Source organism: Giraffa tippelskirchi, chromosome 9 (assembly GCF_054371585.1).
Source record: "Giraffa tippelskirchi isolate mGirTip1 chromosome 9, T2T-mGirTip1v1.2.pri, whole genome shotgun sequence".
Classification (NCBI taxonomy): Eukaryota; Metazoa; Chordata; class Mammalia; order Artiodactyla; family Giraffidae; genus Giraffa; species Giraffa tippelskirchi.
In genome coordinates this window covers 25,652,939-25,677,891 of record NC_137283.1, presented here as the reverse complement: position 1 = coordinate 25,677,891, position 24,953 = coordinate 25,652,939, and the positions used below count along the sequence as shown (strand labels likewise).

The 24,953-nt window shown below is 37.4% G+C and overlaps 1 protein-coding gene across 2 annotated transcripts in view; it reads right to left on the bottom strand.

Moving 5' to 3' along the window:
* Positions 1–24,953, bottom strand: part of LOC145520805 (uncharacterized) — a 210,770-nt gene that overhangs the window by 156,743 nt on the left and 29,074 nt on the right. Inside the window, exon 4 of one of the 2 annotated variants that reach the window (XR_014064836.1) lies at positions 4,590–5,724. The exons of the other annotated variant lie outside the window; for it this stretch is intronic. The gene's annotated coding sequence lies outside the window, so the exon portion shown is untranslated. Of the gene's footprint in view, positions 1–4,589; positions 5,725–24,953 lie in introns of those variants that run through there. 2 annotated transcript variants of the gene reach the window in all.

Below are 24,953 nucleotides of genomic sequence, written 5' to 3'. Positions count from 1 at the left end.
TCTGGGCTACTAAGAATGTCTTCTTTTCTGGTACAGGGAGTATGCGTTTCACATGGGAATATTATTTCCTGATTGATTTTAGGAAGAAAAATGAGGGTCAGAGTCAATTTCCTGAACCTGCTGTTTCATAAGTGCCTTTAATTCAAAATAATCAATGTACCAAAGTAGCATATTTTGGGGTGACACATACTGATTTCCTTCAGTATCTTACCTCAGCTACATGAAAAAAATAATACAAATAGTCATGGCTTTTTCAGATCTCAAAATTCAGAGAATTATGAGACATTCTGGTGCTTTACCTTTATGTCTTACAATTTACTGGTTTTAAGCTAAAATAAAAGTAATTTTTTGACACATTGAGGCAAATTTTTTATGCCATTGTTCAGTGAGTGGAACAAGAGAACTGAGATAAAAATATAGCACATTCTTTTTATATCTAAAACATGAGACCAATTTTCAAAGTGAAATATAAAACCAACCCTTTTGGCTAGCAAATATCATGCAGCTTCATTTTTATTTCAGTCCTTTGGCTACAAACAAACAAACAAAAAGCCAAATAATTTTATTTCTTTGTTGATTCCTTGCTTGAAGGGAAAAAGGAGATGAGGGTATTAGAAGCAGTATTTGGACTGAGTTTTTTGTTTTCCTATGAAAAAGACTGCCTCATATTCTGGATAATAAAGTAAGGATGGAATACAAAATGGAAAGCGTTTTTCAATCACACAATTTTCTTTCAAAACCAATACAACCCTATGTGGGACAATGAGATCTCAGCCTGTATAATCAGAAGCTATTAGAACTGAATAGACAAAAATTAATTTGAAGAGAGGAGAATATTGTTATTGCCTATACCTAGACTTGTGATTCCTGCTTCTTCCTTCTAACTACCCCTAATACTCTGTTTGCTCAGTTGTAAAACAAAGCATTTGAATCCGTGAGACAAAAATTAAAGAGGCAAAACAGAAAGCCACAAGAGTCACATGTGCTTCTGGTTGTAATGTGGATCAGGCACTTGTTTAGATAAATCCCAAATTATAAATAACATTTCACTGGACAGTTTTTCTTGGAAAAAGCCCTCATTGATTTACATTTTAGTATTCAGAACCAGTTCTGAAAAATCCAGGGCATAAACCTTTAGTTGAACTGAAAGCAAGTTAACTGCTGTTTTAATTTTAAAGGAAATTGCAAAGGTTAGTGGTATTTTTTTAGGAGCATAATATGCACAATTACAGCAGGCATGACTGGCCAGAGTGGGTTATATTTTACAGATAATTAGTCTAGACACATGTTGGAGGCACTGAAGAGGGCAGTCCAGCTGATTTTACCAGCACTTTCTTCACCTTTTGCATACTCATTTTTTCAAAAGGTATTTGCCTTTGATATTTATAGTAAAGCAGTTTTTATAATAATATTGACTAAATAATTAGCCATATATTATCTTAAATAACCTAAGTCATTGCTGATTTTTTTTCTATAATTGCTGATTTTTTTTCTATAATTAGAAATTTGCTATAGTAATGCACACATGTCTATCTCTTGAAGGGGAAGCATACAATTAATTTATCTTTTAAACCATTTTATTATGAGAACATCCATGAAATGCAGCAACAGAGATCTGTAGGCCTAATAATTTAATGTTTTTATTGTAACCCTATAAAAAATCCTTTTTGATTAAAAATGTTAATTAGTAGAAATATTTTGAACTTGAGGAAAAATAAGTGTACCTTTGGTTAAATAAAACTTTTAAAATATTCAGAGTCCTGTGTATTACTTTACATTTTATGGAGCTCATTAATGTTTTACCCAAACAAATTTTAAATTTGTGAGTCATTTATTATTTCATATAATGCTTTTATTTAAAGTAAAATAACATTCAATTTAAGGTGGCAATGTACGATTGCTTTAAAATATATTAACATATATTTTATATATCATGTATCATTTGCCTTAAATTTTCATGGGAACATGTGTCTATTTCTGTGTAAATATTAGGTTGGTGCAAAAGTAATTGCAGTTTTACATTGCTGAAATTTGCCATTTGATATTGGAATACATTCTTAAATGCAATTATGTTACACATCATTTTAATGTGCATTTCTTGCTTTATGTCTTTGGCTAATGACTTATTACTTGTTTATTTTATATGTATTTTAGACTCTGGAAATGATGTTAAACAAAATGCAAATTCGAGTGATTTTCTTAAGTTCAAAATGGGTTGTAAAGCTGCAGAGACAATTCACAACATCAACAATGCATTTGGCCCAGGAATGGCTACAACCATACAGTGCAGTGGTGATTCAAGAAGTTTTGCAAAGGAGACAAGAGCCTTGAAGGTGAGGAGTATAGTGGCCAGCCATCGGAATCTGACACCTAGCAGTTGAGAGCACTCATCAAATCTGAACCTCTTACAACTGCCTGAGAAGTTGCCAAAGAATTCAAGGTTTACCATTCTATGGCCATTTGGCATTTGAAGCAAACTGGAAGGGTAAAAAGCTTGGTAAGTTGGTGCTCACGAGCTGACCAAAAATTGAAGAAATCATCATTTTGAAGGGTCATCTCTTATTCTAGGTAACAACATTAAACCATTTCTTGATTAGATTGTGATGTGCAACAAGAAGTGGATTTTATATGACAACTGGTGACTACCAGCTCAGTACTTGGACCAAGAAGAAGCTCCAAAACACTTCCCAAAGCTAACCTTGCATCTAAAAAAGGTCATGGTCACTGTTTGGTGGTCTGCTGCCAGTCTGATCCACTACAGCTTTCTGAATCCCAGCAAAACCATTACATCTGAGAAGTATACTCAGCAAATCAATGAGATGCCCTGAAAACTGCAACATGTGCAGCCAGCACTGGTCAACAGAATGGGCCTAATTCTTTTGTGACAATGCCCAACCATACGTTTCACAACCAATGCTTCAAAAGGTGAACAAATTTAGGCTATGAAGTTTTACCTCATCCACCACATTCACCTGACCTCTCGCCAACTGACTACCACTTCTTCAAGCATTGGAAAAACACTTCCACCACCAGCAGGAAGCAGAAAATGCTTTCCAAGAGATTGTGGAATCTGGAGGAATGGATTTTTATGTTATAGGAATAAACAAGCTTATTTCTTGTTGACAAAATGTATTGATTGTAATGGCTCTTGTTTTAATTAGTAAAGATGTGACTGAGTCTAGTTATAATGATTTAAAATTCAGGGTCTGAAACTGAAATTACTTTTGTACCAACCTATTGCAATGCAGGAGACCCGGGTTTGATGTCTAGGTTAGGAAGATCCCCTGGAGAAGGGAATGACAACCCAGTATTCTTGCCTGGAGAATTCTACAGACAGAGGAGCTTGGCAGGCTACAGTCTATGGGATAGCAAAGAGGAAAACAGGACTGAGTGACTAACATAAGACAAGACAACCTAATATATGGCATTCCCTCATAAACACCCCTTTATGGAGTCTTCATAATCTAATGGTAGTTCAGTTCAGTTGCTTAGTCGTGTCCAACTATTTGTGACCCCATGGACTGCAGCATGCCAGGCTTCCCTCTCCATCACCAACTCCTGGAGCTTGCTCAAACTCAGGTCCATTGAGTTGGAGATGCTTTCCAACCATCTCATCCTCTGTCGTCCCCTTCTCCTCCTGCCCCCAATCCTTCCCAGCATCAGGGTCTTCTCTGATGATTCAGTTCTTTGTATCAGGTGGCCAAAGTATTGGAGTTTCAGCTTCAGCATCAGTCCTTCCAATGAATATTCAGGACTGATTTCCTTTAGGATTGACAGGTTGGATCTCCTTGCAATCCAAGGGACTCTCAAGAGTTTTCTCCAACACCACAGTTCAAAAGCATCAATTATTTAGCGCTCAGCTTTCTTTATAGACCAACTCTCACATCCATACATGACTACTGGAAAAACCATAGCTTCGACTAGACGAATCTTTGTCAGCAATCTAATGGTAAGTAGTTCTCTAATTTTTTTTTAACTTTTTATTTTATATTGGAATATAGCTGATTAACAAAGTTGTCCTATTAATAGTTTCAGGTGTGCAGCAGAGTGACTCAACCATACATATACATGTATCCATTCTCCCCCAAACTCCCCTCCCATCCAGGCTGTCACATAACATTGAGCAAAGTTCCCTGCTAATGTTTTTGCTAATCTGATATTAACCTCTATTTCTAAGCCAGGGTTGTAAATGTAAACGGCTGTAGGAGCAAGTCCAACAATGAAAGCAAGTGAAAGGTGAGACAGTCAATTCCTAGGCGGGTTGATAAGAATTCCAGGGTTCCCAGGAGGAGAAAGGGGTCTGGGGATCTCAAGGAGGAGATAGCGGTCTGGGATTCTCAAGGAGAAGGAAAGGACAGATGTCTTTTTTTTCCTCTACATTCCTTAGTCTTAGTCACAGAAAACATTTTTTTCTTTCAGCCCTAAACTGATGGTTACACAACAAACAACTCAGTTTAAACTCTGTACTAAGGATTATATAACAACAATGTATTCTGCCTGAGGACAGTTTCTCCTTCCTGAAAACCTGTTGTCTAATCCTGTTACCTTAAAATGTAAATAATGAGAGTGGGTCTAATAAGATCTTTACAACCTTGAGACATTCTTTTGATTTATTGTAATAACATTAAAGTATATAACTCCCTTGCTAACACTAGTGAGGGGGGCATTCTCCATCTCCCTTCTGATGTCTATGTCAGAAGCTTTCTCTGTCCCTTTCATACTTTAATAAAACTGTGGTATAAAAAGCTCTTGAGTGACCAAGCCTGGTCCCTGGTCCCTGGTCCTGAAGCTAAATCATCTTCTTCGGAGATCACGAATCCAACACTGTTCACCGTAAGCTATCAAAGGGACCAGGTGGAAAACAATAAAGAGGAGTGAGGCTGAGAGATCAGATACACACGAGAAATATGGCAGCTCCTTCTCAAACCCTGGTGAGCGTTGGTGTATGGAATATGTATGTATCAGTGCCTTTTTGGTTTTTAAAAAGAAGCCAGAACTCTCAGTGTTGTGAAATATGTTTTCATACAAATCTAGGAAACAGAAGGCACTTGATTTTTGCAAAATGTACCACGAAGGGTTAAAACCATCTGCAGTTTTAATCTGGATCATCAACTGTCATTTTGCATATTCTATTTACCTCCAGGGGAAACTCCAGCCTTGGGGACACAAAATGTTTGTTTAGCTAGTGAAATCTGTGGAGCCACTGAAAAGTACCAGAATTTACATTATTATTTTATAGATGCAGGAAGCGTCAACACTTTTTTTTTTTAAATAACATCATAAATCAGAAGCAGCCTTAAAAGAATAGATTCCCTCTTGCTATTTTAAAGCAAATTATGATATTGGATCTAATCATTAAAATTCAATGTTGAAATGAATGAAGCCCTCTGGGGGGACACAAATATTGGGGAACAATAAGATGGTCTGGGTTTGTTCTATTGGGGAATATATTTGAAAAATGCAAAGGAACTCTGATGAGTGGAGCTGTGTAGGGTGTCATGGCAAAAAGTGATTGCAAGGGAGAAAGGATGAGAAGTGAGGATGTGACTGGAGGGGAATATTGGGAGGTAAGTTGATTAAGAAAGACAATGAATTTTGCTTTCAGGTTACCTTCCTCCTAGTCTTCTAATAACACCTTCCATAAAATCTAGATTATACTTCAGTGCTTCAGAGGTGGGTATAGGATGGTAATTTAATCTTGTAGTTGCTGGACAGTAGAACATCCTGAAAGTAGCCATATGGAAAAACAAGGTTATTTGAGAATGCCCAGTTATGCCAGAGATGCCTTGGTTTTTATAAATTGCTATTTCATTACATAAGGCACTACTCAGAAAGTTCTGAAATGGTAAGTGATAGAGATACAAGGTTGTGGAAGGAAGGAAAGAAAATTGAGCAGAGAGAATGGAAGTAGTCCCACCATATGGCAGAATTTCAGGAGTCACTGTGCCTGTACTGGGTGGAGGTGGCGTCTGCCAGTACTCTTTGCTTGCTTCCATCTATTATGATTTTCTTAAACTCAGTTCTTTTCAAACTTATACCTCAGTTCATAATAGAATTATGAAATAAGACCTATGTGGTCCCAACCTCTGAGGATGACAATTCATTCTACCCTCCCTTCACTCTAATACTGAGTAAATGGAGTATATGCAGGGCTCCAACAAGATCAAATGTGATTGGCAGTGGAGTGGGATGAATTGTATCCTAGGATAGAGTTTCACTAAATTTGTTAAGGTCAAGAGTAAAGGATTTCGCAAAAGGGGGATCAAGATGGTGGAATAATGGGATGTGAGCTCACCTCCCACCATGAATACATCAATTGTTCATGTGGAACAATTCTCACGGACAACTAACTAGGAACTGGAAGAATTTCTATACAATCAAGGCTGTAAGAGAGATTTCCACATAACTTGGTAGGATGGGGGAAAAAAGCACTGTTTCCAGACTGTGCCCCTGGGAGGGGTCTAAAAAGAAGAATAAGGGGAATAAGGAAGAAGGTATGAGTAGATACTCACCTTGGGGAGTGAGTAGGTCAAGCCACAGACTGGGCATCTCAAATCTAGGGTCCTACACAGAGGAGATACTAGGATACAGGGTACTGGGAGAACTACTGGAACAGATAAAAGGGCTGGAAAAGTCTAGTCTCCATTTGCCAAGAGTATTCTGGCCTAACCTGCCAACAGACAGAGTGGAGAGTACTCTACACGAGTGGCTTCTGCCTCTCTACACTCCTCAGTCTGAACTGGGTGAACACCCTGGTCCCACTCACTGCACATCAGGGCTCAATGTGGGATCTAGGGATACCCGGATCCTGGGAAAAGACTTGATCTAGCAACACAGAGGCTGCAAGGGGACCTAAGTATGGTCTTGGTGGGAAAGCAGTACTGTTACTGGCACGCACTCAAACAGCGCCACAGAGGCAGCTCAAACCCCAAGTGGCAGCACAGTCACTTAAGCCCCTGTGACAAGCCCTGTGACAGAGGATGAGATGGTTGGATAGCATCACTGACCCAATGGGCATGAGTTTGGGTAAACTCTGAGAGTTGGTGATGGACAGGGAGGCCTGGCGTGCTGCGGTCCATGGAGTCGCAAAGAGTCAGACACAAATGAGTGACTGAACTGAACAGAATTGAATATTTACATACTATGGAATATTACTCAGCCATGAAAAGAATGTTATTTTGCCATTTGCAGCAACATGGGTGGACTTAAAGAATATTATATTAGTGAAGTAAGTCATACAGAAAAAGACAAATCATATTTGTATATGTGTAATGTGGAATCTAAAAAATACAAATGAATGGGAATGGGGGAGGGATGAATTAGGAGTATACTATTAACAGATACAAACTGTTACACAGTTGTAAATTATATATACATATGAAACTGACTTGCTTAGGTGTATACCTGAAACTAACACAATACTGTAAATCAACTATACTTCAATTAAAAAAAAAAAGTGTGTGAAACACCTGGTTCTCAAAAAAAAAATAAAAGAAATTAAATTAAAGGAATCCCAACCCAAAAAGCTGCATGCCATTTATATGAAATGTTCAGAGTGGGCAAATCCATAGGGACAGAACAGTTTGGTGTTTGCTGGAGACTGGGGAAGAAGGGATAGGAAATGATTTCTTCCTGGGTTCAGGGTTTCCTTTTGAAATCTGTTCTGGAACAGGGTAGTGGTGATGACTGCATGGGATTCCCAGGTGACTCAGTGGTAAAGAACCCTCCTGCCAATTCAGGAGATGCAGAAGACACGGGTTCGATCCCTGGATTGGGAAGATCCCCTGGAGAAGGAAATGGCAACCCATTCCACTATTCTTGCCTGAAAAATTTCATGGACAGAGAAGCCTGGTGAATTACAGTCCACAGGGTCACAATGAGTCAGACACAACTGAGCAACTGAGCACTCTTGCGTGATGACTACACAGCTCTGTGAATGTACTTAGTGAAACTTAATTGTACATGTTAAAATAGGTACAAGGATATATTTTATGTTACATGCATTTTAAAACAATAAAACAACCAAAATTCTCTAAAATTTCAGTGACAAATGAGTAATAATTGTTCATAAACTTTCTATGATGCTACTTTATTAAGGTGTTTTCTGAGCCAGGATATCTTTTCTAAGACATACCACCTATGACCAGTAATTTTTTTAGATGTTGTAATTAATCTGTTAAGTGTTATTTTCTTTCATTTTCTTTGATCCTCCTAGCAGCTCTAATGATTTTCCTCCAAATCATACAGTAGACCCTCAGAAATTTTTATAGAACATTGACATAGTGCACTCTGAAACTGTTTTCTATAGTTTTAATTTGTGACTATTTCAAAGACTTGTTAGGGCTATGTCTAGCTCCCCCAGGGGTTGTATCTCTTCATCCTGCGCTAGGAAAGAAAAGAAAGAAAGTCTCTCAATCATGTCTGACTCTTTGCGACCCCATGGACTGTAGCCCACCAGGCTCCTTCATCCATGGGATTTTCCAGGCAAGAGTACTGGAGTGGGTTGCCATTTCCTTCTCCAGGGGATCTTTCTGACCCAGGGATCTAATCTGGGTCTCCCGGATTATAGACAGATGCTTTACCGTCTGAGCCACCAGGGAAGTTCATACCTATACACATCCAGACAGGAAGAGAGTAAGACAGAAGTTCACCTAAGTAGAAGAAGGAGAATTAGAAGAAGTGCTTGGCCTTTTGAGATGTGAAGAAACCAATTGGAACTGGAAAACACTTTGTTATAGGCACTAAATTCCCATGTTGGCACAGTCTTTTCTGTATCCTTAATAATAATTAATGAGAGAACATTGTATCATGATGTAAAAGTCGAGGTGATTAAAGGGAACTGAGGTTGATTTTTAAATTTTTTTTTTTAACATAACCCTCAGAAAACCAGTGAACCAATACTCTAGCATGCCAGCTTGGTCTGAGATTCTTCAAAGGCCTGTGCTTATTTCATGCTGTGGGTTAAGCATTGAGTCGACTATACATACATATTCATAAGTAGGATTTGCAGAATAAAATAAGACTGGTGTTTGTAGCCACCGACAAAACACTTTCATATACCCTCATCGTGAACACCATCACATTATTCCTTAAAACAGCAATCAGAAGGAGGTATCATTATTGCTATAAACCAGAGAAGGAAACTGAATTTCTGATTGAGAATGTGATTTGCTGAAGATGATAAAATGACATAAGAAGCATCAGTGGGATTTGAACCCAGGTCTTCTAACACAAATTGCTGCCATTTTTCCATCATACTACCTTACCTCTTACGTATCTCCCTGTCAAGTTTCAACCTAGACATCTGAAGACCATTTTGATTTTTAAACCTCTTCAAATGGGATTGACATGTAAAAACAGATTAGAATCTATCAAATTACAACTGAGTCTTTAGGTTGTCCACACATTTACATCTACTGTTCAATTCTCTCTTCTGAACTACATAACTGTATACCCAATCACCTGTTAGACATGTTTTTTTGTATGTCTCAAAGGCTTCTCAAAGTTCAGTTCAGTTCAGTTGCTCAGTCGTGTCTGACTCTTTGCAACCCCATGAATTGCAGCACGCCAGGCCTCTCTGTCCATCACCAACTCCTGAAGTCTACCCAAACCCATGTCCATCGAGTCAGTGATGCCTTAACATACCCCAAATCCATCAACCCAAGTCCAAATCCCACCAGATACTACACTCTCCCAGTGCTTTCTAAGTGAATAGCACCACCACCCATTCTGGTGAGAACACAGAAAAGAAGCAGTCACTGACACCTTCTTCTCCCTCACTCTCCTCCCTGCCCTGGAATTTCATGAAAATCTTGATAATTCTATTTCTTAAACATTTGTTCAAGCATAAATGCTGCATACCCCTATTTCTATTACCCTAACCCAAACAATCATCATCATTGTTGGACCCCTGCCACAGCTTCATCGTTGGAACACCAGCACCCATTTTGGCCTTTCTCTAACAATTTTTCACTCTGAAGATGGAGGATTTTTTTAAATGCAAATTTGATCATGCTTAAAATACTCCATTAGTTTTTTTTTTTATTATTCTTTGGATAAAGATCAAATCCCTAACATAGCTTATAAAACTCGGATTTGTTTGGCACCTGCTCAATTTTCTACCATCATATCATACCAACTCAAAATTCTCAGTCCTTGTCCCCACAATAGTCCCTGATATTCAGCCTCTTTGGCTTTCTTCTTTCCCTTGAGTAGGTCAGTTTCCATTTGACCTTAGAGATTTTTCAAAATCCGATCTTTGACTTGGTGCATTCTCCTTTGCCACAACTTCACTGACACTTTACCTGTTTGATATCTATTATTTCCTCATTTCCTACTGTAATTGTTTCTTTTTTCTTTAAGGAAGTTTTTCTCAGCCTTGCAGACATGGTTAAGTTCTCCCTTTACAAATCTGAACCTGGGTCTCCTGCATTGCAGGCGGATTCGAAATTCCTATTTTGTAGCATTACTCACAGTTATAACTTCCATTCATTTGTGTGAGTCATTATTTAATGATTGTCTCCATCTTCCAAGTGTAATCTTCATGAAAGAAATATTTCTTTTTCTTAGCTTACCTTTGTGCCCCTCCCCTCCCACCATACCACCTAATCTAGCATCTATCACATTTGATGATAAGAATCATGAAAAAACAGTTTTTAAAAGGGCCTTTTTCACTGAGTGGGAGATATCTAGACTAATGGACTGGTATGGAGGGCATCTGTTGCTGGGAAAGGAATGACAAAAGATTTACAGAGAGTAGTGAGCGTTATATATTAGAAAGAGTGTGTGTCATAACCCTGTAGGAAGCAAAAATCAGAAGAAAGGTAAGTAGATCTTGGAAGTGGTTCAGTATAGCAGTGTGGGAAGATCCTGAACTCACCTCCTCTCATGTACACACCAAATCTACAGTATAAATGTACCAATTAAATTTGAAACAGACCTGAAAGTTAGCCGAACATCTTGAGAACAAAGGATAAAATGACTATATAGAGGTAGATAAAAGAGACAGAGACTCAGTCTTGGCAAAAACACCGCCCACAGTGAGGCAACCCCAAGATGGAGGGATCTCACAAATATGAACCTACTCCCTGAGGAGCAAGGTATTTGTGTCCCACACCAGGCACTGCAACCTTTGGAAGCTGCTCCAGGGAGATGAGCCCCCAAAATGTCCAGATTTGAAAACAAAAGGGGCTTACTTTCAGGACACCCAAAAGACTGAATAATAGAAAGTTCACTTTTAAAGGACTTATTTGCAGACTCATTCACCCCAGGATCCAGCACTAAACTGTTGTTTAGTTCCTAAGTTGTGTCCGACTCTTTTGCAGTCCTGTGAACTGCAGCCTGCCAGACTCCTCTGTCTGTGGGATTTCCCAGGCAAGAATACTGGAGTGGGTTGACATTTCCTACTCCAGGGAATCTTCACAACTCAGGGATCAAACTTGTGTCTCCTGCAGTGGGAGGCGAATTCTTTACCACTGAACTACCTGGGAAGCCCCCCAGGATCTAGCACAAAATTAGCTAATCTTAAAGCGTCTGTCGTGGGCACAGGTGTCTGTTCAGACTTTCTCCAGGGATAGAAGCGCTAGCAGGCACCGTTCTTGCTCTCTCACTCCTCTTTGCTAGCACTGGCACGGGTGAACATCATTTTTGCACTCCTTCCACTTTGGTAGCACAGTTGGGCATAACCCACCCCACTGCAGCCTAAGAACTTCCCCCAACCCCAAGCTGAAGCTGGCAGGTGCTTGCAGTCCACACACTCCATGCCCTTTGAGTGCCTGTCTCTGGTGTTTTGGGTGCCTGTGTTTCTGGGACTGAAACAATCACTGAGACAGTTCCTAGTAGACTACCAACCCCAGGAAGCCCCATATCAGACTGAAACAACTCCACTTTTCCTATAAAAAAGACATTTTTCCTTGTCCTAGGGCTTCAGTCTAAACATCAAGTTTCATGTTAACCACACATTTAGAGGCTACAGAGGAGCTCTCAGGGAATATTGACCAGGGGATGTCATCGTTCCCCTCTCTTTTGCTCTTACTACAGCTCAGCAGTATCTCCCTGCAGGGAGCTTATACACTCATCTGGAACACTATTTTTTGCAACTGTCATTAAGGGAACATAGCCAAATCACCTCTTCTAGAAGGCTAGCAGGGATTACAATGCCGGTCCCTTAGGACTATATGTATTTTCAAACTTTAAAAACTACTGCCTAAGGGTATGGCTTCCAGTGAGCCTGAAACTAGGTGCTGGCTTGGGATAATCTCAACAACTGAGACCCATAAAGAATAAATCAGGCTGCTTAGACAATCACAAAGTTTCGAGAGGAACAACTAAGGGCTAGGGCAAGATTAATGACAAGGTTAATTGTCTGCATGTGACCATTTCTTCAAGACTGGGAGAGGAAGCTGTTTAAGTTTATATAGCTGATCCTTGAACATTATGTGGACTGAGTGCCAATTCCACATGCAGTCAAAAATCCTTGTGTAACTTTACAGTCATCTTTCCATATCCATGCTTCTGCATCCACAGATTCAACCAACTATGGATCATTAGTTGTATAGTATGTATTTATTGGAAAGAAATTATTTATAATATTATTATATTATATTATTATATTATATTATATTATTTATAATAAATTATTTATTTATTATACATGTATAAATGAATCCATGAAGTTCAAACCCATGTTGCTCAAGGGTCAGTGGTATATAGAAATAGACACAGAGGGGCAAGCAAAATAAGGAAACTGAGAAATATTTTCTGAATGAAAAAAAAAAAGACAAAACCCCATTAAAAAACAAAAATGCACCTAAACAAAATGAAGAGAAGTAATATGCCTGATAAAGAGTTCAAAATAATGGTCATAAGGATGCTCCCCAAACTCAGGATAAGAATGGATTAACACAGTAAAAACTTCAACAAAGAGATAGAAAATTTAAGAAAGTACCAGATAGGTTTCAGAACTGAAAAATACAACTAAACTGAAATATACACGAGTGAGGTTCAACCACAAGCTACATGAAGCATCAAAAATAATCAGTAGTCTGGAAGTCAGAGCAGTGAAACTCATCCAAACAGAGCATGAGGGTTAAAAAAAAGAGAGAAATGTAAATGAATGAAGATAGCTTAATGGACCAATGAAACAAAAATCAAAAGGACTAACATGTCCATTATAGAGGTTTCAGAAGAAGAAAGGGGGTGAGCAAGAAACATATTTGGAGAAATAATGGTTGAAAACTTCTCTAACCTGAGAAAGAAACAGACATTCAGGTCCAGGAAACCCAGAGAGTTTCAAACAAATGAACTCAAAGGGATGCATGACAAGATATACAATGATTAAAATGACAAAAGTTAAAGATAGAGAATATTAAAAGCAGCAAGTGAAAAACAACAATTTACATACAAGGGAACCCCCACAAGACTATCAGCAGAAATCTCAGCAGAAACTTTGCAAACTAGAAGGGAATGACATGATATATTGAAAGTACTGAAGGAAAAGAAAAAAATAAAACAAAAACAATTTTAAACCTAGAATACTCTACATGCCAAGTTTTCATCCAAAATTGAAAGAGAGATAAAAGAGCTTTTTAGGATCTCAACTAAGTGACTATCGACAGAACACACCTCACCATAATTAATGGCATATATGACAAACCTACAGCTACCATACTACTCAACGGTGAAAAATTGAACGCTTTCCCTTAAGATCAGTCACTCTCATTGCTCTCATCACTTTTATTGCACATAGTATTGGGAGTCCTAACCAGAACTGGGCAGGAAAAAGAAGTAAAATGTATCCAAATTGGAATGGAAAAGTGAAACTGACGCTATTTGTGGACGGCAAGAGTTTATATATAGAAAACCCTAAAGACTCCACTGCTGCTACTGCTGCTAAGTCGCTTCAGTCATGTCCGACTCTGTGCGACCCCATAGACGTCAGCCCACCGGGCTCCCCCGTCCTTGGGATTCTCCAGGCAAGAACACTGGAGTGGGTTGCCATTTCCTTCTCCAATGCATGAAAGTAAAAAGTGAAAGTGAAGTCGCTCAGTCGTGTCTGACTCTTAGCGATCCCATGGACTGCAGCCCACCAGGCTCCTCTATCCATGGGATTTTCCAGGCAAGAGTACTGGAGTGGGGTGCCACTGCCTTCTCCACTAGAAAACTGTGAAAACTAATAGCTGCTGCTGCTAAGTCACTTCAGTTGTGTCCGACTCTGTGCAACCCCATAGACGGCAGCCCACCAGGCTCCCCCATCCCCGGGATTCTCCAGGCAAGAATACTGAAGTGGGTGGCCATTTCCTTCTCCAGTGCATGAAAGGGCAAAGTGAAAGTGATCAGTAAAGCTTCAGGGTACAAAATCAATATACAAAAATCTGTTGCATTTTTATAGCCAAACAGTCAACTATCAGAAGGGGGAATTAAGGAAATAATTATATTTACAATTGCATCAAAAAGAATACAATAGCTAGGAATAAATTTATCTAAGGAGGGGAAAGCCTTGTACACTGAAAACTATATGAACAATGTTGAAAGAAACTGAAGATACAAAGTAATGAAAAGACATTCCACACTTGTGGATCGCAAGAATTAATATTGTTAAGATGTTCATTCTACACAAGACAATCTATAAATTCAAAGCAATCCCTATCTAAAAATGGCATTTTTACAGAAGTAGTACAAATGACCCTAAAATTTGTTTGGAACCACAAAGGATCCTAAATAGCCAAAGAAACTTTGAAAAAGAAGGACAAAGCATGACTTATCATGATCCCTGAATTCAAACTATATTATAAAGCTATACTAATCTAAACAGTATGGTATTGGCATAAAAACAGATACACAGATCAATGAAACTGAACAGAGAGCCAAGAATTAAACCCACACATATATGGTCAATTAATTTATACTATAGCATCCAAAAATATGCAATGTGGAAAATACAGTCTCTATAATAAATAGTGTTGAGAAAACTGGACAGATGCATATAAAAAAATGAGACCGGACCACTATTTTACACTATACAAAAAAATGAACTCAAAATGGATTAAAGACTTGAATATAAGACCTGAAACCGTAAGAGTCCTAGAGGAAAACATAGGTGGTACACTCCTTAACATGAGATTTGGTGTGGAATTTATGGATGTGACCACAAAAGCAAAGACAATGAAAGCAAGAATAAACATGATGGACTACTTCAAACTAAAAAATCTTCTGAAAAGCAAAGGAAATCATCAAGAAAGTGTAACCTACTGAATGGGAGAAGATATTTGCCATATACCAAACAATGTGTTAGTACTCAAAATAAATAGAGAACTCAAATAGTAAAAAACAAAAACATGCTCAGTATAAAATGAGCAAAGGATCTAGACATTTTTTTACACACACACACACACACAAAATATATATATATATATAGTAGTATCACTAATCATGAAAGAAATGCAAATCAAAACCAAAATGAGTTTTATCACCTCCCAACTGTTAGAATGACTGTTATCAAAAAGACAAGAAATAACAAATGTTCTAGAGGATGGGGAGAAAAGTTATGAATGTATATTGGCACATCCACTATGGAAAACAGGATAGACAGGCCTAAAAAAATTAAAATAGAACTACTATACAATCCATCTCTTCTGCTTCTGGGTATTCATCTGAAGAAAAAGAAAACAGTAATTCCAAAAGATATATGCACCTTTATGTTTATTGCATCATTATTTACAGTAACCAAGATATGGAAACAACCTGAGTGGCAATAGATGGACGAATGGATAAAGATGTGATATATACCTATATACAATGAACTGCTACTCAGCCATTAAAAAAATGCAATCTTGCCATTTGTGACAACATAGATGGACCTTAAGTGCACTATGCTAAAGTGAAATCAGACAAATGCCATATATATTTATTTATGTAGGGGATATAAAAGCAAAACAAATAAACTAAATTTCTAGATACAGAGAACAGACTGGTGTTTATCAGCGGTGCGTGTGCATGCATGTGTGCTAAGTTGCTTCAGTCGTGTCTGGCTTTTAGCAGCCCTATGGACTGTAGCCCGCCAGACTCCTCTTTCTGTGGGAATCTCCAGGCAAGAATACTAGAGTCGGTTGCCATGCCCTCTTTCATGGAATCTTCCCGACCCATGGGAGAAGTGGGTAAATGGTGAAGTGGATAAATGGGTGAAGAGGTTAATTTAATGGTGATGGATAATAACTAGACTTACTGTGCTGTTTACTTTGTAATGTACACAAAGATTGAATTATTATATGTACACCTGAAACAAACATAATGTTCATCAAAAATAGGCATGTAATCACTGCTTTTTATATAATAATTTTTAAAAATGCTGAAGAATATAAGCTTGGATGAAAATATATACATTATAGATGATTATTAGACCAAAATTAGGGAGACGATATAGAAGACACATTTTTGTGCGAGTTTTCTTTCATTAAAAAAACTGTAACAAACTAAATTAAAATTTTCCTTGCAAGGAGATATCTTTTATTATTGTATATAAGATGGATGATCTAATCAACGATGTTGACAAACTGCTTTGACAGCTCAAAGGAATAAGAAACATTTAACTGAGAAAAGTCAGCCCATGTTCAGTGACACAGGAAGAAAAGAGAGAATGGGGGCTCAAACAACACCCTTCACTATGTGGAAAATTGAATTCCTTTTTATTTTAAATTATTCTTTCATCTTAAGGATGAAACTTCTAAATAATTCCATTTACTTGTCAATCATTTGTGGACTTCTTTTTAAAGCCATCTATGTATTCACTTGTTATTTGATTTTCTGTTCTAGATGTCAGTCTCATATTGGGAGCTCTCCCATAGATTAGAGAGAATCCAGAGAACAAAGTGATGCCTTTGTTCTACCAGATGACCCATAGTAATAGGGTCATTCTAAAAGGAGAGCATGACAGAAATTGCTTCTTTAAATGAATGACACATCTTAAACACAAAGACTTTCAGCTTCTTCTTTATGAATTCAATAAACCAATTACTACACACTTGAAAAAGTTATTAATTCTATGAAAGAAATATTCTCAGACTTTCTACCTCTTTAAAGTCTTCTACAATGAAAATTCTGATAGCTATTTGCCAGAAATCAGTGAAAACGTGGCAGTATTAGCATTATCGTTTTCTCTTTCTTTGACTATTTTGAAAGTTGTTCATTCATGCATACATTCAACTACCAGTGTTTGAGTACTCAGTCTGTGTTTGCCATTGTACTAGACACTAGTCACAAAGATTAGTAGCCTGGATTGTATGTCCTCAAGTAACTCAAAATTTAGTTTGTTTCAAAGAAATATTGATGATGTTTCTTATTTGATGCTCTTGGCTACAAGAAACAAAATCTCAGTGGGATGATTTGAGAGAATAGCACAGAAACATGTACATTACCATATGAAAATAGAGAGCCAGTCCACGTTCGATGCATGAAGCAGGTGCTCTGGGACAACACAGAAGAATAGGGTGAGGAGGGATGAGGGAGGGGGGTACAGAATGGAAGGGGGGCTCATGTATACCTGTGGCCAGCTCATGTTCATGTATGGCAAAAACCATCACAATACTATAACATAATAAAGTAATTATACCCCAATTAAAATCAACAAATTAATTTAAAAACATCATTACCAAGCACAAAAATGAGCAATAAATCTGAATTTGACATTAAAAAAAAAAAACAATCTCTGCACTTCGGCACAGTAAAGTTGGAAAATTCAGTATCTTAAAAGTGAAAGCAATGCTGCAGGGCTTTTTTCTTTGTTTGCTTTTCGTTGGCTTGTTTGGTTGGTTTTTTTTAACTTTTCTTTCACCCGTAGTTAGTGAGCTGTCTTTACTTATAGGCTTTACATTCATAGCATCAAAGTGGCTGCAGCATTTCTAAGCATAACATCCTCACATGTTCTTTTAAAAAAGTAAATACAAATCTCTCAGCAGATGTCCCTCATTTTTCATCAATCAGAATTGTATCCTATGACCATTTCCAAACTCATCAGCAGGGGTGATAGAAATAATAACTGGTTTCCAAGAGTCAAAATTTTAATACTCAAAATTTATGTTATGACTTTGCTATGGTGTTGGGACTCAACATCAACTGAAGCTCATGACTACCTGATTTTTGAACAAGCCTTAACAAAAAACATGGAAGCAACCTAGATGTCCATCAACAGATGAATGGATAAAGGAGTTGTGGTATATCTACACAATGGAATATTACTCAGCCATAAAAGGAACACATCTGAGTCAGTTCTAATGAGGTGGATGAACCTAGAGCCTATTATACAGAGTGAAGTGAGTCAGAAAGAGAAAGATAAATACCATATTCTAACACATATATATGGAATCTAGCAAAATGGTACTGAAGAATTTATTTACAGGGCAATAGTGGAGAAACAGACATAGAGAATAGACTTATGGACATGGGAAGAGGGGAGGAGAGGGTGAGATGTATGGAAAGAGTAACATATGGTAGTACACTACCATATGTAAAATAGAGAGCCAATAGGAATTTGCTGTATGGCTCAGGAAACTGAAACAGGGGCTCTGTGTCAGCCTGGAGGGGTGGGATGGGGAGGGAGATTGGAGGGAGGTTCAAAAGGGAGGGGATATATGTATACCTATGGCTGATTCATGTTGAGGTTTGACAGAAAACAGCAAAATTCTGTAAAGCAATTATCCTTCAATAAAAAATAAATTAATTAAAAAAACAATGGTAGAAAATGGATTTTTATAGTCAACTGGAAGTATAGTACATGGAGATAACTGTAATTCAAGATGATTAATGCTTTAGTAAATGTATATATAAGATCCTCTGAAATTTTGCAGAAAAATTGGAGAAGGTAAAACCTTAAAAAATTTTTTTGTTTGCTAAGTTAATTAGTACTGACAATAAGCACAATAGGAATTTACAGAAGGCTGAATAAATCTAAAATCCTAGCAAGCTTTTATCAAAACATCATTCCTTTATTAACAAAAAACTCAATTCCAGAGGGGTGAAAAAACATTAGGAAAAAAAAAAAAGAAGAAACAGATTTTCTTACTCAGCTCTATTTCTGAGTCTGTATCAGTGGTTAAAGTCACTCAACCATCTCTAAAGCCTGGATGAAAACTCTTACCTTCTGAGTAGATTATGAAAATTAAATGATATAATCATATAAAAGAAATTTGGGAACACAAGTTTTCTTTGTGTATATGATATTTACCAATGTGGATGTGTGTGTCAGTCGCTCAGTCGTGTCTGACTCTCCGACCCCATGGACTATAGTCCACCAGGATCCTCTGTCCAAGGGATTAACCAGGCAAGAGTACTGGTGTGGGTTGCCATTTCCCTCTCCAATCAATGTGGATAGATCACATCTATCCCTATGTCCATATATCCATCTTTCTCTCTCCCCAGAATATTCAGCTGGTATCAAGGTAATGCCACACCTGTTTTTATAATATCCTCTGGTTAGTTAATGCTACATAATGAATTCACAGCCTGCCTGCAGTCAATTCCATCATAACTTTCAGAAAATCAAAACTGTTAAGAGGGAATAAAACCAAAGTCTCTTTTCAGCCAAAGAGAACTACTGCATCTAAATGGTATATTAACAGCTCCATGTTCCACAGACAGGAACGTGATTGAGCTGCATTATGGTGCCTTTAAAGAAAATAAGAAAGCACTCCGTGGTAATTATATACTTGTCCTTGCCTTGCCTTGTGCATTCTTGAAGTTTGGGGGAATGTTTAAAAAGCAGTTATTAACTTTAATGCAAGACAATAAAGACTGGTCAAAGAAATACTTATGAAGAGCCCTTGAAGCCCCGTTATGCTTTCAATTATCTAAATCCTTAGAATGTATTTTATTTACATTTCTCGTCTTATAAGGTGCCAGAATTGCCTATTAGCTAGTTTCTCTTCTATGATGAATCTGATAGGTTTGCTAAGAAGGACCAGGAATTTACAGATATGATCTAGATGACTACAATAATTATGTAAAAACAACATCGCAAATTCCACAACCTATTAAATTGAAACCTCATTTCTTTTTTCAAAAAATTGAGGTATAATTGATATACAACACTGTATTAGTTTCAGGGATACAACATAATTATTTGATATTTTATATTCAGTTGACCCAGAACAATATGGGTGTTGGGATGTGGCCTCCCATTAGGTCAAAAATCTGCATAGAGCTTTATATCTGACCCTCTGTATTCTCAGTTCCACATTCTTGGATTCAGACAGCTATGGATTCAGATAGTGTTTATTTTAAAAATCTGAGTGGAAGTGGACTTGTTTAGTTTAAATCTATGTTGTTCAAGGGTCAACTGTATCACAAAATGATTGCATGTCTAGTTAACATCCATCAAGTACATAATTATAGAATTTTTCTGTGTGTGATGAGAAATGCTAAGATCTATTCTCTATTATTATTCTCTGTAACACTAATACTTTATAATATTACTAATTATAGCTGTCATGATGTATGTTACATCCCCATGACTTATTTACTTTATAACTGAGAGTGTGTACCTTTGAGTTCCTTCAGCCATTTCACTTAATGCCCATCTTCTGCCTCTGGCAACCACCAGTCTGTCTCTGTATCTAGCTTGTCGTTTTACTTTTAGATTCCACATAAAAGTGAAATCATACAGTATTTGTTTTTCTCTGTCTGATTTATTTCACTTAGTATAATGCCCTCAACATCCATCCATGTTGTCTCAAATGGCAAGATATCCTGTTTTTATTTGTTGGCCGTGCTAGATGGCTTGCAGGATCTTAGTCCCCGAATCGGGGATCAAATCTGGCCTGGCATGGAAAGCACCAAGTTCTAACTACTGGACTGTCAGGGAATTCCCAAGATATTCTTCTTTTTATGGCTGCCTACTACTCCATTGTGTATATACACCACAGCTTCTTTATTCATTCATCCTATCCATGGACACTTAGGCTGTTTCTGTATCTTTGCTAATGTAAATAATGTTGCAGTGAACATGGAGGTTAAAGTTAGCATTTTTAATTTCTACAATAAACTACCCAGAATTGTTAGAGCATGTGGATAGTTTCAGTTTCAATTTTTTGAGGAACTTCCATACTGTTTCATAGTGGCTGCACCAATTTACCATCCCACTAAAAATGGCAAGTGTTCCCTTCCCTCCGCATCCTTGCCAGTATTTTGTATTTCTTAACTTTTTGATAATAGCCATTATCAAACCATGTCTTATTTGGAATAAATGTCTATTCTGATCCTCTGTTTTTAGTAGAGTTTTAGGGGGTTTTTTGCTATGCAGGTGTAGCATTCTTTATATATTGTGGATATTAACCATTTATTGAATATGTGACTCACATATGTTTACTCCTATTCAGTAGGTCGCCTTTTCATTTTTTCTTTTTTTGTTCTGCGAAAGCTTTTTAATTGTATGTAGTCCTATTTGCTTATTTTTCTTTTGTTGTCTTTGCTTTTGGTATTAAATTCAGAAAATCATTGCCAAGGCTGTGTCAAAGGGCTTACAACCTCTATTTTATTCCAAGACACTTATGATTTCAGTTTTACATTTAACTCTTCAATCCATTTTGAGTTAATTCAAAGCTCATTCTTATTTGAAAATAAATTTTTAGAAATCCTAGACACAATAGCTTTTTTTGAGGGGCCTAAGAACTGGTAAGAAAAAGAGAGGAACTTGAACTTATTGGCTTGTGTTCTAAAAATATCATAGTATATTGGTTTCAGGTATGGTTATATAGGGGCTTCCCTGGTGGCTCAGACAGTAAAGAATCTGCCTGCAATGCAGGAGACCTGAGTCGATCCCTGGGTCAGGTAGATCCTTTGGAGATGGGAATGTCTATCCTCTCCAGTATTGCATGGTTGTATATAAACATTCAAATGACATTAATAGAAATTTTTCCATTTCACTCTCTGAGCCCTCCTTTCCTTTGTGTTGCCTTCACTCATAGGCAGCCTAGTTTCATGTGGTAATCCTCAGCAGCTACAAAGATACATGTTCCTAGCTTTAACACCAGAAAATCTCCTTTTTCTTGACGCTATCAACAAAAGTCCCCAAGTGGAGACTGACAATGAATGGCCAAGTCGGACTCACAAACTCACTTCTAGTTTGCTCTGTCTTCAACCCTAAATGAATCACAGAAGTTGAAAGTGAAGTTTGAGGATTTCCTCCAAGTAATGTGGATTCTATTATTAAAAGAAGGTGCATAGATTCTGAAAAGTCCCTAAACAGCTTTATACCAGTGTACAGATACCACCTGTTTTCCACTACCAATTACTCCAGTCAATTTTGTGGTGACCAGTTCCCTTGAAAACTTCAATAACATTTATGAAGGTGCAACCTAAGAGAACCTCAGTTTATGCACTTATTTCATATTCTTGAAATAAGCTCCTCAGCAATCAAGCATGTGCAACCCAGAGATGCAAAGGACTTAACCCTCCTTGGGTTACTCTTGATCAGTGAGGGACAGAAGCTAACATATAATGCTTTTGATCCCCCAGCATCCTGTACGACTGAGGATTAGTCACCCTTAGTTTTGGATTCTTGTATAGGCCTTTCCTCCTATTTCTCACTCCTGTTATCTGAATCATTCTCCCCACAGATTGCCTCAGCACTTGTTTTGGAGAATTGCAGGCTTTATAAGTGGTACCAGAATTGGTCCCAGAAAGAAGAACTTTCAAATGGATTTGGCAACTGGATCATTCATTGGGCAGATGGAAAGTATGGTTGTGAGAAGTGACGGAACTACTCCTGGCCTGTGCCAGTATAGTGGTTCCTAAGATGCTCTTGCCTGAACTGGGAAGAGGTGAGGGAATAAGCAGCAGCCTTAAGTTCTGAAGTAGATGTGACAATTGAATGATGTGAAGACAACCATAATTGTATGAATTGTCTAACAGTTTTGGAAATCTTGAAAAAACAAATGATAGCTTAGCATCATGATTCAATAGTTTCCACCCAATGCTAGAAGAAAATGCCCACAAATGATATATATGATTTTGTTTTCAATTTTGGTTGCTTGTGTGTTTATTACGTGTGTGTGTGTGTATGTGTGTGTGTGTGTACACACATATGTTGTTGTTCTTTTAGTCACTAAGTTGTGTCTGACTCTTTTGTGACTCCATGGACTATATCCTGTCAAGCCCAAGATCCTCTGTCCTTGGGATTTTTCAGGCAAGAACACTGGAGTGGGTTTCCATTTCATTCTCCAGGAAATCTTCCCAGTCTAGGGAGTGAACCTGTGTCTCCTACATTGGCAGGTGAATTTTTACCAGTGAACCATCTTGGAAGCCATATATATATATATATACATTTTTTTTCATACCTGATAAATATACAGCATCAAAATGTATATATCAAATATGAAAATAGATATATAGTGAATGATTTTCATCACTTACTAAATAAACAGAATATTAACAGCTCCCTAAAAGGCCCCTGAGTACTAATATAACATAATATAATATAATAAAATGTAATATAATATAATACAATACTATGTCTTATGACCTTTTAACCCACTCTATCCCTTCTTAGTAACCACTATCCTGATTTCTGTGGAAATTACTTTCTTTAATTTTTAATTTTATGAATCATGATACTGCCCTAAAGAATGAAATTAACTTTATTTGTTCCTGAACTTTATAGAATATATATGTATATATCCTATATAAGTATACTTACATAGGGGTTTCCCTGGTAGCTCAGCTGATAAAGAATACACCTGCAATGCAGGAGTCCTAGGTTCAATTCCTGGGTTGGGAAGATCCCCTGGAAGAGGGCCTGGCAACCCTCTCCAGTATTCTTGCCTAGAGAATTACATGGACAGAGGAGCCTGGCGGGCTACAGTCCATGGGTCCGCAAAGAGTGGAACATGACTGAGCAACTAAGCACAGCACAGCACACACTTATATAGACACATACAACTTTATAAATAAGTATAAATAGTATATGGGCTTCCCTGGTGGCTCAGAGGTAAAGACTCTGCCAATGTAAGAGCCACAGGAGGCGTGGGTTTGATTCCTGGGTCGGGAAGTTCCCCTGAAGAAGGAAAGAGCAACTCACTTCAGTATTCTTGCTTGGCAAATCCCATGGACAGAGGAGCCTGGTGGGCGATAATCTTTGTAGTTGCAAAAGAGTCAGACATGACTTAGCAACTAAGCAACAATAGCATAAATATTATATAAGTATTTATTTTTTCTCTTGAAAAATATGATGTTCCTTTAGATTTATCCAGTGCTCATTGATATTCTTCCAGCAGACATGTATTAATCATTAATATCTGGCATGTTTCCTATTTGTTCAAAACTAATCTCATATCAATTATTATTAATAAATACTTGCAATATGACTCCTGGACATGATTTTGATGCAGTCTTGTGTAGCTGTTGCTCATTTATTTTCAGTGATATATAGCTTTCTTTTGTATGAGTATGCTACAATTTGTAGGATCTCCCTATTGTGATGGACATTTGGGTTATTCTTGTTTGGTAATATCATGTCTAATGCTGCTACTGACCTTACCAGATCCTGGTACAAATGTAAAGGTATATTTCTAGAGTGTATAGCTAGTCCCGTGACTCAGGGTACATATATCATCAACCTTAATAGATAATGTTATTTTGAAAGTACAATTTATTTCCACAATTTAATATGTTTTATAAACAATATATGAGAGTTCTCAGATGTTTCATGTGTTCACAAACATTTGCTGCTTTCAGATACTTTAAATTTTTGCCCATTTGAGGGGTGTATATTGGTAGCACATTGCAATTTCAATATTTATTTTCTAATTTGTTAAGGAGGTGAGCAGAGTTTAATTAGTTAATTAGCCATTTGGATTTCATCCCTTATGAAATACCTTTTCAATTGTTTTGTCAATTTTTTTCTACTAGGTGATCTGTCATGTTCTTATTTATTTAGAGGGCTTATTTTTATGTTTTGAGTAAGGTTT